Raw genomic sequence first — 15,437 nt, 5'->3', positions numbered from 1 at the left:
TATGAGTTTGACTATTTTCTTTTCCGTTGTTTGGTACGAATTTTAAGTTTTATGTGTACAGTACATACAAATTTATTACATATTTTTCATCTTTTATAAATACAATAATTAATGTTTGTAATGATTGTCTGTAAATAAATGATCTACACCAGTTCACTTCAAGGAGCAAGGCAAGTTATCATACAACTGCGTGCCTATACCTGTAATAAGAGCAAAGCGAGGGCGACGGTCACCCGCAACCCGCAACCGGACCACTTTCCTATCGGACCAGCTCGGGTCACGTGAAAGTTTTAACTAATACAATGAAATTGTATTATTTGTATACGTTTAAATGTGAATAATATACAAAATATTTTACTATATTGGAAATTCTAGCGAAGTTTTATCTTTTACAAAATGATTAAAAAAATATTGTTGCTTTAATAGAAATATCAATGTTTTCTATATAAAAAAAAGGTTTTAAATGCCATATACGAGTTGAACTGCTATAATAATTCAGATCTATTTTCACCTAGCAAATCCGCAGTAATTTCCGGCGGGAGCGACAAATGGCTAAGGCAAAAACAAAACAATAATATCTAAAAAAAACACTTTTAATAGCAAGAGAAATGCAGGGAAGCCATTATATTAGGTATGTACCGTGCTTCATACAGTCCTTATATAAATTCTTAAAAATTTGCTGTTTGTAATTTCATTAAATTCTATTAAAATATCTAAATGTTAGAAAACAAATGTTAGAGTTATATTAAAGTTAATAAAACATGCATATGCATATACCTAATTTTTCATACTGACTACAGGCTATTAGAAATAATAATATCTCCTTACATAAATTTTTCGAGCCACGTCTTCAATCGATTGTGTTTAGTTGATGTTATCAATATAATTGATACATTTCCTACTAAGGTTCTCTAGTAGCTACGAAGCTTTAAGCTCTAACGGTTATGAAAGCTCGATACTTTAACGAACAAGTTAATATGATAGCCTTAAAAGTAAGATTGTATTTCGTTGTATATGGCAATTATTATAAATAGATTGAGATTGTGGCACGGTTGTTGTTTTTGGCTTAACAGGATGGTAATGACTTCGAATTCCATTCGGATCGACTTGTATTTTTTTGTTAAAAACTGTTATATGACAATCGAAACGAATCTACGTTTTTATAATGTTTATTTGTCTGTTTGTACACGCTTATCTTCTGAACTAATGGGAAAACTAATTTAGTGTTCTATAAAAATAGTAACGAAACACGAATCTACGATTTTTAAAATTTTTATTAGTCTGGTTGTATGTCTGTATGTTTGTCTGTTTTTATCCGTAAATCGTCAGAACTACTGAACGGATTTGAATTAAACTTTTTCATTAGTATAGCTATTAGGTCTAAACTAAAGATTTAACCTTGACAAGATTAGAACTTGTGTTCGCTTTGAAATTGTAATCTTACGTACTTCGGTCGGGATGATGAAGTAGCTGAGTGTGTCTGCCAGTAAGACCTATCTATAATTAGTATCAGCTGTAGTGATGGCAGATAGTTCCTGTTGCGGGAAAACACAGGTGATAATGCTAGGTATTTATGAGGTTACATACTTATATATAACGTTGTGTTCTTTATATATATGTACTTAGTCGTAGTAGATAATTTAAAAATTCGAAGACAAAATACATATTAATGACTTAATTAGAGAAGAAACTTCTAAGCATTCCATAGATGCGACCCGAGCGTCGTCGGCTTCAATTTGTTTTAATATTCGCCCTTATTTTCAGAGTTTCTCATTTCTACGTCATCAAATTTGTAAAAAGGCGAACAATCTTTTTCAGGAAGATGTTATTTTATCTGCAAATAAATATTCCATCTCCTGCCTTTTAAATTTTATATATTTTTTAATTACTTCTCTGAAATTTTGTTAAATATTTCTGTAGCATATATAGGTACGTGTATATCTTTATAATTCTATTTGCTATAAAAATGATTTTAAGTACTGTCCTAAGAACATAAATAAATGTTTTTTTTTTTTTTTGCTATTATCGTAAATAGTTAGTTCTACGGCAAGTATAAAAACTCATTTGCTAACTCAGTTTATCTCTATCGCTTTCGTCTACCGGTCTTTAATATAGATTTGTAATTGCTTGGCTATTACGATTATGAGCCAGTAATAACGTGTAAACGTTTATTATAATTAATTGTGGCCTATTTGCGTAGGAGTTTATAAATATCAATTATTACTTCTACTAAATATGAGGCCAGTTATGGCGCAGGGGCACAAGCGAGTGATTGGAAATCCTATTGGTTGGAGGCTCAATTCGAATTCGAAGAAGTAAGTTCCTCCACTCACCACGCAATGATGCCTTCAGAATTCGATGGAAAGTGAGATTCGGAGTGTCTTAGCACTAGACTCCCTCTGTCTACCATGCTACATGCCAGATACAGCGTGAGGCTGAAAAAAGTATTATTGTTACGCCAAAAAACTAAATTTTTTACAGGCTTATAATTTATAATTTAACTTTGACTTTTTATATATAAAATGGATACCTAATATTCCAACGATGGCAACTAACCATATTATATTATAATATTTGCATTTAACCGCAAACTGGGTCGAGTGTGTTTAATCATACTGAGATAGTTACCTTAATGTATGGATGAAGTTCGCGTTCACGATACCGTGTATGCAAATTTAAATTATATGATAATAGCGAATAGCATTTTAATAAATATATAGTAACTGACAAATAGGATTGGCTCGTATCATTGTGACCACACAATGATACGAGCGAGTCAACCTGTACGGCAACCATGCCGTACAGGTTGACTCGCACTTGCCATCATTAATATTACTAAAATATTCTTAATGCTTTTTTTCTATCTGTCTGTCTGTCTTTTTGACAGAGTGAAAAAGTGAATATATTAAATATTTCATTCCCCCAAATAGGAATTTATAATATATATATTTTTTAATTATATATCTCAAGTAGGTATATCCATAAGAAATCAATAGTTTTACTAAATTACATCTAAGAAAACTTTCATTGTCCACGTAACTGGTTGCAAGAGGTTGTTTTTTTTTTATTGTTGTCCACTTACCCGCATTACGTAAGGTGGTTGCGATGACAATATACGAGTAACTAGACGTGTACTAGAGTGTAAGTTACGTTTACGTCACTATAGTATAAATGGAATTTGTATTTTTGCTTTAAAATCACTTTGTTTTCCGCAATTGTTACCCAGGGTCAACAGATGGAACCTAGTGTTAAGGCTTTTAAGTTCATCAATTTCTGTCAAATTCACGTGTTGAGTAGCGAAACTCAACTCGCGATTTGTCTTGTTGTACCTGGACCTGGAATCGAATCCATAATAGTAGCGCTTATGACGCTGAACCTCGACGACCTCTATTTGTTTGTAATGTTAAACAAACAAAACAAATTAGCTTTCCAATAGATTCACTTTGAATCTAGAGGGAATTGGTAATCTATGAATCTATAACAACATTAAAGAAACTGATACCAATAACCAAAATATTATTTAAGTCTTGGTACTCTTAGTGTAAACGATAAAAGATATTTCAGCCTTTGTTAGAAATATCTAAAATGAGGTCAGTTAGCTTGCGAAAGTTATTAATATTTACTACAATAAATGCTTGTTGTAGTTGTAATTATTGTTTGTTGGAAAATATTTGATCGATAAACATTTATGTAAAAAAATATTAAGTTATTTTTTGGTAGTTTCAAATTTTTTCTAATGTGGTACAGTGATTTCTGGTGGCTATCATGTCAACTCAACAATGTCTCGAAAATTGGGTGGTGCGCGGAGAACACAGTACGTACGTCAAACTAGGCTCCTTCTGTCGAACGTAACTTTAAACTAGGTTCCCTCTGTCTACCCTAAAATAAATAGTGGAACAGTTACAGCGTCTGACTTCAAGTAAGAGCCCTTTAAGATATTCTCTTCCCTACTTTCTCCCTAATTTTACTTAACAGCAATAAATATTCCCCCGATTCAGAAGCGAACCCACATCGTCCCATTTACAGTCAGACGCTGTGCTACTGCTCCACGAAGGCCTGAACATCAATTTTGACATTTAAACTAAACAAGGTATAAGAAAATTTACTACAAACGTTAATTCGTCCTTGCATACGCCCCGATTAAGATAGAAATATTTTAGTTGTTGAAATTCAATAGGTACGAAAATTCATAATACCAGAGCGCGCTCGTGCCCCAGCATTGTAGAATTAAAAGCACATTTATTATCCCACCCTAGAATTAGATCTGTGTGTCTAAAATGTTCGTTTTGTAATTGAGCTTAGTATTTGAAACAGCCGGATGTAAATTTATGGGGTAAACCGTGTAAATGTATTATGAAACGAGGGTGCGGATTCGATTCCTGCTACGTACTCTTGACTGTGCTGTACGCGTACTAATTTTGTTGAAATATATTGTATTTGGGCCAGTAATTTAATCTCCCGCGTATCTTAATCAAAATTCTCAATTTTTTTTATATACTTTCGAATGTAACGATATAAAAATGTGAAAGAGCTGCCTAACCTGCTAAGTGAAAAAAAACGAGAAGCTGCTATAAAATATATCCATTATTATAAATTCTATTATAAATACTTACTATTAATACAATCATCGAAATGTACAGAAACTGGAATGCGTTGAAATTGTTTACAAAATGTTAAACAATTTTCAAGTTACATAAAATATCAGAGTCAAGCAATAAATTATAATAAGTGTAATTTTAGCGGCGTGGTGTTGTTTCGTTGCGCACGCGCCGCTCCCGCCATCTTGTTTTATCTAGTGCCGTTGATCGCGGAAAAGCGCGCCAAGCACAACCTTCAACGACCTTCGCTCTCCGACCGACCGCACGGAACAATAACGGAACAAGTACATACCATTGTGTACTCTATTGTCTGGACAAAATAAAAGAAATTAAAATCTTATTTCCTATAAAACAAATGGGGGCTTAAGGCGTTTCATTACCACCGCACTGACCCCAGGTTCTCCAGTACAAACACGGCACGCTTAAATTAATAGGCAGAGCCAATAAATCGATCGTTGCCAACGTTTTAGTTTGTCACTTTAAAACGACTCATATAATTTAAATAATATTATTGTAATTATTTATTAATGCAATAATGTTTAATAGCTATATTTATAAAGCGATAGATAATTGGATGTTTGGTAGGAATGTGGTCTGTGATAATTCGAAACACTGTGTTGTAAGGATCAACGGTAGCCGAGTAATGCCTTATTTGGAAGTTGATTTATATCACAGCTTAAATATTTCTGTCTCGTACTACAGAAATATTTAAGTCATGGGAATACGGTAGTTGCTATTGTATCGTTTTAAAATTTTTTTTCAACGTTTCCACTCTGAGTCCCGCATGTTGCAAAGTAGGCAGAGGAGGCTTAGTGTTATGACACTGCGTAGGCCACTTTCCGCTAAATTCTGGAGGCATTGCGATGTTGATTGTTACTTTATTTCATAAATGAATTATTTTTGAAAAGCAAAGTTTTAAATAATAATCATAGATAATATTTTCCACTCCGTTTTTGTACTAAACTAAAAGTACCTAAGTATTATATGAAAAAAAAATATTAAATCGGCTTCACACTGTATCCCGCACACAGCAGGGTAGGCAGAGGGAACCTAGTGTTAACACACTCTGCAGTAAATACATAACTTACAATTATTTATCTATTCGTCCACTCTTAATGCAAGATTTTCGCATCCCGCTACTGATTTACTGATAACTGAGCTACAGCAATTCTCTGCTGTCGACACAAGTGGTTATTACATGAGCTGGTTTACGCGTGTATATCATCTATTGTAGGTGTAAGTTATTAATGTTTATAGGAGACCAGCTCTCACTGCGGCTGCGCTCCTCTGGTCGAATGGAAAAAATAGTAAACAATATGTAGATAGATAGTGCAGAAAAAGTTACATATATTAATTACCAAGTTAATAGTTTTCGTTATAATTCTCCCACATTATTTAATGGCAGGCGTTGAAAAGGTCTTGTTTTCTACTTTTTGTTCGTTTTGTTCTTAAAAATTATCTTGTAATAGCTATAAATTATACTTTCGTTTTTTTTTATAATCTAAATAGCAGAGTAAAATCAACAATTTCAATATTTTTTTCATTTTCAATAATTATTAAGAAAACAATTTTCGTTATTATGCTTCAAATTGTACTATTTATTAATTCTCGCATTGACCGAGGAGAGCAGGGAGAAATCCTATAGCCTAAGTTACAGGTTTATGATAGCAAAATAAGCTTAATCTTGAAAATAAAACCATACGTTAAGCAGTAATTGTTGTTTAAACCGATTAACATAATTCCAGTAGCGATTTATCCGCCATGTATCTTTTAGTATTTAAGTCCGCGTCTCTATGATGCTTATCAACGTATTCTAACAATTGCACTTTCTCCTGTAGTTTATATAAAAAAACCAATATGAGATTAATGTGTTCGCGATGGACCTATGGCCAAATAAAACAATATAAGTATGGTATTGTGTAGATAAACACTTTGTTTGTAATGTTCAGCTTCACGCTGTATCCCGCACACAGCAGGATAGGCAGAGAAAACTTGATGTTAAGACACTCCGTTCCCCAATTTCCGCCGAATTCTGGAGGTATTGCGTGTTGAATCGCTGAACTCAACGCCGCGCTTTGCCTCGACACCAGAGCGATGAAATGAAAATATAAATTTAAATAACTATTTTGTTCTTGAAATTTTGCTATATCAAAAAATTACATTTGTTATGTTTTATTTTTATTTACAAGTGAATGTTTTCCTATAATAATCGTAAAAGACTTAATATAAATTATTTTAAACTTTTGTCATAAAAGTTAGGAGTCATTTTAAACTAAATTTTATTTAAATACTATGTTAAACGAAACAAGGTACTTCTTCTGCGAATATGTATTGCAATGGTTTCTTCACAGCTTCACTTTTTTTCTGGATTATCAATTCCGCCAATATCAAAACATTGCGTGCCAAGTGGCGGACTCCAAAGCCACGCGACCCACCACCCACCATAATAAATGTATCTTTAAATCAAAATTTAAAACAATTACAAGCCAACAGGTAGATAAATAGTAAGTAATAAATTATAATTTTTGATTAGGCAACCGCTACGCGATACCTACCAGTAAGTACGGTGTTCCGATGCAGATAGCCGAGTACGTACGTACGGGTACCTACGGCGATTGTCCCATCCGCGCCCGCTGCCATTGTGCCAGTGCGAACACGGCCTTAATTGCGAGCCTGAATAAATTAAACAGAATGTAGGTATATCCTATACGGCTTGTTTGTTACGAGAATCTACGAAACGTTGGTGTGGTATTTTAGAGTTTTGGGATTTTTTTTCTTTTAATTACGATTTTCTTTTGTTCTGTTTAGGAATTATCTTGATATTAGCTATTTAAGGAAATGCGTTTCAACTTTTTCTTTCATGTATTTTAATATAATCTATACTAATATAATAAAGCGGAAGAGTTTGTTTGTTTGTTTGTTTGAACGCTAAGATCTCTGGATCTACTGGTCCGATATACATTGTTTTTGTTTTGTATGAAAGCTGCATTCTTCAGAAGTGCTATAGGCTATATAACATTACATTATACATATAAACTAATATATTTTAAAGTACTTTCTAATTTGTCATGCAATTTATTCTGCCATGTTAATAACAACCGTCGTCGCTACGCGACCGCGTTCGTTACCGCGTCATTTTGATATTCATCCTAATGAAAATAAATATAATAGTCACTTTTAGCATTTCATCTAGATTGAAATTATATTTCTATAGAAACTATATTCTTATATTTCAAGCAGGCGTAGCCGCGTCCGGGTCCGCTAGTATAATATAACTGTATTAGTTAATTATTACAATCAGAAACTGAGGGACACAAAAAAAAATCTTTTTAAACTCACTCTTACTAAAGAAATTAAAGAGAAGAGGGTCCATGACGTCGTAGCGTAGGTTAAAAGCGTGAAAGCATTGAATTTCGCCACTAAATACGCAATGCCTCAAGAATTCAGTGTCAATTGGGGAACGGAGCCTTTTAACAATGAGTCTCAGGTTCCCTCTGCCTACTCTGCTATGTGCGGGATACAGCGTGAAGCTAAAAAAACAATAATAATAAGAGTTAAACAAATAAAATACAATTGCATGTCAAAGGAACAATGAACTCGTTATATCTATATTAGAGCTGTTAGTAGATTATATTTTTGTCATTATCAAGTCTATATCAAAATAAATTTGCCACGGTTGTCATTGTGTCGACACAAAATTGAAATGATTTATTAGATAACGCTTATCAATGTTGCGAAAAAATATGGTTAAAAGATTTATCTCGTAATTATAAGTAATTGGGTTTAAGTTTAAATAGATCTCTGGGCTTTTATTTATATTTTTCTTTTTTTTTTAGTTTCACGCTGTTTAGTGCATTTAGGTAAGCACAGAGAACCGGGTGCTGAGACACTCCGTTCCCATTAAGAGATTTCCATTCACGACTGTCTGCCGAATTTTTGGGGCATTTAGTCTTACCAGATCAGTAAGATCAATTTGTTATATTTGAGCAAAAATTTCTATATTTTCGACGTCATCCTTATATTTTAAGACGACGTATATTTCTCTTTTATTCCTTAAAAAAAACTTAAAATGATTATATTAAAAAATTCTATATACATACCTACACATATTAAAAATTTTATGTACCAAATTATATAAAATGTTTACATTTTATGGTACATCGGTCGTAGTATTCTCTTCGTAGCTTGATGTTGAATTTTGCGCATGGCTTATAGTTATCGCATGTTCAAGTTGTTTGTTAATTGAAATGCGTGTAAATACTTCTGGCATTCACAAGGGTTTATGAAACCACAATTATAATATTCTAGGATCTAACAGTATTCATATTTATCCATAAGCTGTATAACCTAAATAATATTTTAAGGAAACAAATCCAACTTTTGGCAGCTTAAAAGTAGCTAAACTAAATAGCAGTTTTTTCTTAATATTTTTAAGAGCGTATCGCTATTAGGGACCGTTTTCCAATTATAGCTAACTGTACTAATTATTGGGTTATTTTATTCACAGGTTTATTAGATAGTAATATAGCATCTTAAGCCTATGTCTTTCAGATCATGTCACGTCCACCGCCTTAAATTACTCCATATTACATAAACTGTCAACAACAGCACGAATATAAGTAAAAACGTCGACGAACAAAAGATCCCCGATCGGCCACGCACCGCCTCGTATGGCCGATAATCAATCTAGTTTCACATCTGATTAGGTGCAAATTACAATACAAATAGATCAGTCACGATTTTCCACAACACCATATATAAGAGATTGAAGACTATTTTATGCTGTTTGAAAATTAACTGTAAAATTTACGTAATAAAGGTTATTTTGTTTTATTTGCATTTGGACGTGAGCTGTTCTGGTCTTCGATAAACAGTTTCCATAAAAGGGCTTCACTAGTTGATTGTCAGTCAAAAGATATGTATCTTTGGAATTTACATTTTTAAGTCTAATTGCATTTAACATTAGTTGTCGGTTAGGACGTTTCAGTTCCAAGGCTGTGAGTGACAAAGTCTTTGCACTTACGTCAAGGTGACATAGGATGTTAGTACGTATTGTGCTGGTGCTAAAAACTCGTGACCTTACGCTGTATAAAGTTCACTAATGTGCAGATGTCACGATGTCGATCCACGAATGTGCGGCCGTGTTTGTTTTACGTAACGTGACGGTACGGATATGTGAAATTACATGTTTTATGTCATAAATATTTTTGTAAGTGATTTTTTGTGATTTTTTTTAAATTTATTGTAATTATCTTTTTCATTAAAAAAATATTGTTGGTACATTTTTCAAATTCATTAGCTATCTATAGTAATAGCTGTATTAAATGTGATAAAAGTAATAACAGCTCAAACGCGTGTTTACGAACCGCGGCGACTACCGTCCGATATAAAACAATAACAAGCGAAATGTATGTCTTATAAGATAATACATTTTCCTACGCAACCCTAAAAGAACAAAAGTAATAAGTTGCGGGGGCACAACAGGTAGGCAGCGGGCACACAGCCGCGCGTGACTTGCACACACGCGTACCGTAATAAATCTGCCTAACGCGAGCGAAGTGGTCCACTCACACAGCGCCACTATTGAGTCACTTCCACCGGCCAGTGTCCACGCGGGTCGGGGACTCGGGGAGTCGGGGCCCGAGTGACTCGGGTGACACCACACTGTTGCATTCTCACCTGTCGACCGGCGAGTAGCGAGTAGCGACCACTGTCGAGTGTCGACTGTACCGCGCCGGCCGCGTGTGAGTGCCCGCTGTACCTGTGAGTGTGTTCTCGCATCAGTCGCGCCGACTGTTTCGCGCGTTGTGGCTGTATGTTTGATCCACGCGCACTCCCCAATCTAAGGAACACGTGTGTCGGATCGGTGAAGTGGGTAGACCATTGACGTTTCTGTTTTTTTGTCATTTTTGTGATTCGTAGAGAATTTGGTGATCACGCTGTTTCGATCGGAAAGAGTGCGGAACCTTTCAGTGGAGGAGTTTGTTTGGATACACCTGAAAGGTAGGTGTGCCATTTTTCCACTGAATTCGGTCCAAGTTTTACATTCGTTCGTCGCAGCTATGATGTTTCAGTATGGAGTAATGTTAATATTATAAATCAATTATTATATAGGACAGAGAGATTAGAATACGCTTCAAAATTAATTGTAAACAAATAGGTTTGTTGATGTCGGAGATAACAGGTTTATCAAATCTTTGATAATGTCTATTTGTAAATATATGACATTTATTATACATTTTTCTTATTACACTTCAAAACTGATCCTTTTCTACTCTAATATATTTTATGAGAAGTACCTACTTAGTTTAATCACTTCTTGAAATTTTCTCATCAATAACAATGGCTATAATTTTGTTTACATACAAACATTACATGATTTACTTGTATATATTTTTCTCGTAGGTATAGCAAACTTTATTACAAGTAAATAATATCCATTATTAACAGCAGACGTGACCTTTGATACGCCCATTTGAACCGCTGCATATTGAATATAATTAAAATTATAATAACAATATAATATTATGACTGGCGGTAAATAAAACTTTATATAAAACTAATATTTGACTTGACTTCTATAAATTATTCATCATAATTTAACATTTCTTTACTTTAAAGTTTGATAACTTTTAACTTTTTTGCGTTTATTATGTTTAATTTTTATTATAAATATATATTTCTTTGACAGTTCTTTTTGTTTTGCAAAAACCCTGGCCAAAATGGGTTTTTCAGTTCTCGCACATTCTTTTGTTGATGCCTATATTACTTAATCTAAATACCTTAACTTACTCTAAATATTCATGGTACTTCCAGTTAACATATTGTAATAAACATTTAGATGTCAACAAAATGTCAATTATATTATATTACAATTATGTTTTTGTAATAAAAATCAGCTTCACTGTATCGGTTCCCCACTTTCTGCCGAATTCTGGAGGCATTGCGTGTTGAGTGGCAGAACTCAACGACACCAGAGCGAAGAAATGGAAATATAAACGTTAGTAAATATTTCACTTCCTCGTGTGGGGATCGAAGCCACAACCGTCGCGTCAATCACACTCTTGTGCCGCTGCGCCACGACGGCCTCGATATGTTTTTGTCTTTTATATAATTGCTTACATAACATTTTACAATTTTTTTTTCACTTTTAATGATTCATGTCTGTAAGTACTACAGATAGTTATGTTTTAATAGAGGTCAGAAAAGTTATTTTTATCACACATAAAAACGGCACAGGTACATAAGCAGGTAATTGATATTTATTATTGTTTATATAAAAATATGTCTGTATTTTTATCATATTAGGTATGTTAATAGAAAACTTATAACTTAATGGAATACTTATTATATTAAGTAAACTTCCGGCTTTTTTGTCTGGGGGGTGGCAAGAGAAAGCCTAATGATACTTAACTTTCTCTGGTAATTAAGGAATGGATAGATGTCTGTCTGCCAAGAGCCTTTATCTCAGAAACGCTTGGACATATCGGTAACAAGACAAAACGCATAGCACTCTGTTCTCGCAAATTGAATGAAATGAATGAACTCGTAAATTAACAATAGTTCTTCCATCTGTTTGATAGACTTTCTGGCAAGATTTAATTATTATAAAAATAACAAAATATTAAAGAAAAGCAACAAGATATTGAGTTGGTTTTATTGTAAAGAAGCGGCTATTTCTTCCTAAAAGATACTTCCAAAATTCTTCTGTAATACAAAAAAAATATACATTATTTATATAAATACGAATGCAAAATCCAATTCTATTGCTGACCCAGTTGAAAGAGAAGGTCAAAGCAATTATATATATATCAAAAAAAATAAATGAATAAGTAAAAAGTCTTTTACAAATAATAACTTAGATATTTTTTAAATAGTCATTATAGAATAAAATATATCCATGTAAAAAAAATCTCCGCAAATACCGCAAATTCGGACGGAAAGTAGAAACTGAGTGTCTTGACACTAGATTCGTAATCAAGCAATCTTATGCGGGAAAAACGTAAAACTTATTTTTTAATCTTACAGTACTAATGCATATATATTATTATCGGCTTTTTCCCTTATGGATTTTCTCAAATTAAAAAAAACAACTCTAGTACACACAACACACAGATTGTACACAATTACGTACGCGCGTCATCGATACCGATTACATTTGTAATTGCATGTAATTGGGGACATTAGTGCACATTAGCTCCCGTCGTGACGTCGGTGTGTGAACAACGATTAGTTGCCTCGTTACGGATGAGGTTTTTTTATATAACTTTTTTTTACTTAAGTTATGTTAAAAAAAAGTAAAATTAAAAAAATATGCTTCCTGCTGTATTCCGCACACAGCAATGTAGAAGGAACCTAGTGTTGAGACACTCTCTCCACTTTCCACTTTCCGCTGAATTCTGAAGGTATTGCATTCTGAAACTCTGAAGGTATTAAGGATCTGGCGGAAAGTGTGGATCGGAATGTCTCAACACTATGCCTCCTCGGCATACCCTGCTACATGCAGGTCACTTGCAATAATTTGTAATTAATGTAAATAACTCACCGGCAGCCACTCGTTGCGTTGCGCTAGTGTCGCGTTGCAGCCGCCGTCGTACTCGCGGTTCTAGTATAAAAATATTTGACATATTAGGTAGGTACTTTTTTTTTAGGTCACGGACAAGGAATATGTTGGAACTTGTTTTTTTTTTAATATGGGTTTCTTGTAGTACGTATTATAAGATAACTTATTAGATTTGTAATGTAATATTTTGAAACTGATTGTCTTCATGTATGCTTGACTGGTCACGATGATTGCAGGTTCGAATCGAACTCAGAATAATATTTATACAAATTTATAATATTTATATTTGCTGGGTTTTGTAAATGCGGCGTTCAGTTCCACTAAATAACACACAATAGTAAGAGGATAGTGTAGATAAGACTCGCTAAATATAAGAGACGCGTGAAGACGTGTAATATTTGAAATGTCATCAGTCATAGTGTGCGTAGATACTAGCCAATAACTATGCTAATTACTATAATATATTATTGACGTAGATTGTATGTAATATATTAACTTTATATTTTTTGGCAATATAGATAACATAGTTACCTATATTCCTACAAAATGCGAGTACAAAAATTCGATACTATTACTGACCTACTTGTAATAGAAGGTCGAAGCGATTGTGTTAGCCGAAAATAGTAAAATTATAAGTATAACGTTTTTGATAAATATTTATTTGCGCACATTTTGGATTATTGCTACAAAATATTTTGCGTCTCATATTTAAGTGTTAATTATTTCCGTTTGACGACGCGGGCGAAGTCACAGCTAAAAAGCTAGTAAGGCCCCCTGACAAGTATGTGAGACATGAACCCACTAGCGTGTGAATTGATCTTAATAGTGAAAATTCCAAAGAAATACTCTTAAACAAGCGCAATTCCATCTAAAATAGTTCGATATCAGCTTGACACATGCCTTTTGTACACACGTGGTCAATAAAACAAAGCCTTTCGCATGAGATGCACGCGCCGCGCCGCGCACGATATGTAAACGAGACATTCCACGGGTCGAGCGAATAGTGTTGCCCGATTATATTATAGAATAAAAGCTTTTAAAAATACATGTCGTCGAGATTCGGTGAATGATTCATGTAAGAGGTTTAATTTAATTAATAGTTATTAATATACGATATACATAATGTTTCCGTAGTAGCGTAATTGGCGGAAACAAAGAGATATTTTTGATTTAATTGATTTAATTACATTTGATTTAATTTAATTACATTGATTGATTTAATTACAGTCGAAATTTACCCATAATTATAAATTTTGTCAATGAAAATATATATAGGACCTGACATGAAAGAGCTAATCTTAAATTAAATAATATTTTATGTTATGGTAAACCGTGGTCGTCGCCCAGGAAGTCATCAAATGACATCTGAAAATCGAGAGCTCTCGTTAAATTCGATACATCTGGCCACACTAGGTGGACGCGACCTCGGGGACCCACTCTGTACGCTGCGCACGCGCATCGGCATCCGCATAACCTTAAGCGACATCGCTTGCACTCTGCCGTGACTGACAGTAAATATGCGTGGCTGTGTTACTCTTTCATTTGCATGTACGAAAACAAAGAAAAGCTGCCAATTTATTTTTTATCGTCGAAAAATTTGTGCAAAGTAAAATCCGAAGATAGTTATTATAAATATTTTTTTCTTATTTCATATAAATAAGAATGCTATTCATGGCTCATATAACAATTGAAATTTATAAAAACTAACTCGAATCCAAAAGAATCAGTAAAAACCGATGAACCTGTCGATTGGTCCAAATAAAAATAAAAGCATTATGTAATTTGAGATCACGAATGCGTTTTTTGCTGGTCGTTCCACGCGGCGGGGCAGGGTCGCGACCGACGACCACGCCGACCACGGCGACCGCACTACGTGACAAACTGCTGGGAACGTGATGGTTTCCTAGTTCATCTTTAATGGGGATCGTGGATAATGAGGATACATGCTAAATAGCTTTGGAATTGCAAAGTTGCCTGGTGGAAAATAAATCTATTCAAATTGGTTTCATTTTACGGTGAATATATTTCTTGCGTTGAGAACCGTTCACGTGACACAATTATTTAGCAAAAACGACTAAACGATGATTGATATGAGGTGTTAGAGTTCCTGCTACTATAAGGTGGTCCAACAAAATGATATAAATAAAATAATATTTGCCATCAAAATAATACCATCTGACAGGAGATGAGGGTGAGGAGTGTTTCTGTGGTCCCAAGTCGCGTTTAATATTTTGTGATTTTTGACAGGTACAACACATTATTTATGTATTTATCAA

At 33.8% G+C, this 15,437-nt stretch overlaps 1 protein-coding gene across 2 annotated transcripts in view; it reads left to right on the top strand.

Moving 5' to 3' along the window:
- Nucleotides 1-15,437, top strand: part of LOC146534083 (uncharacterized) — a 178,197-nt gene that overhangs the window by 36,295 nt on the left and 126,465 nt on the right. Inside the window, exon 1 of one of the 2 annotated variants that reach the window (XM_085194416.1) lies at nt 10,239-10,601. The exons of the other annotated variant lie outside the window; for it this stretch is intronic. The gene's annotated coding sequence lies outside the window, so the exon portion shown is untranslated. Of the gene's footprint in view, nt 1-10,238; nt 10,602-15,437 lie in introns of those variants that run through there. 2 annotated transcript variants of the gene reach the window in all.

Source organism: Heliconius melpomene, chromosome 12 (genome assembly GCF_056956725.1).
Source record: "Heliconius melpomene rosina isolate 202511_hmr_F chromosome 12, ASM5695672v1, whole genome shotgun sequence".
In the NCBI taxonomy this organism is placed as follows: Eukaryota; Metazoa; Arthropoda; class Insecta; order Lepidoptera; family Nymphalidae; genus Heliconius; species Heliconius melpomene.
The sequence above is the reverse complement of the archived record's forward strand: the minus strand, read 5'-3'. Positions and strand labels throughout refer to the sequence as shown.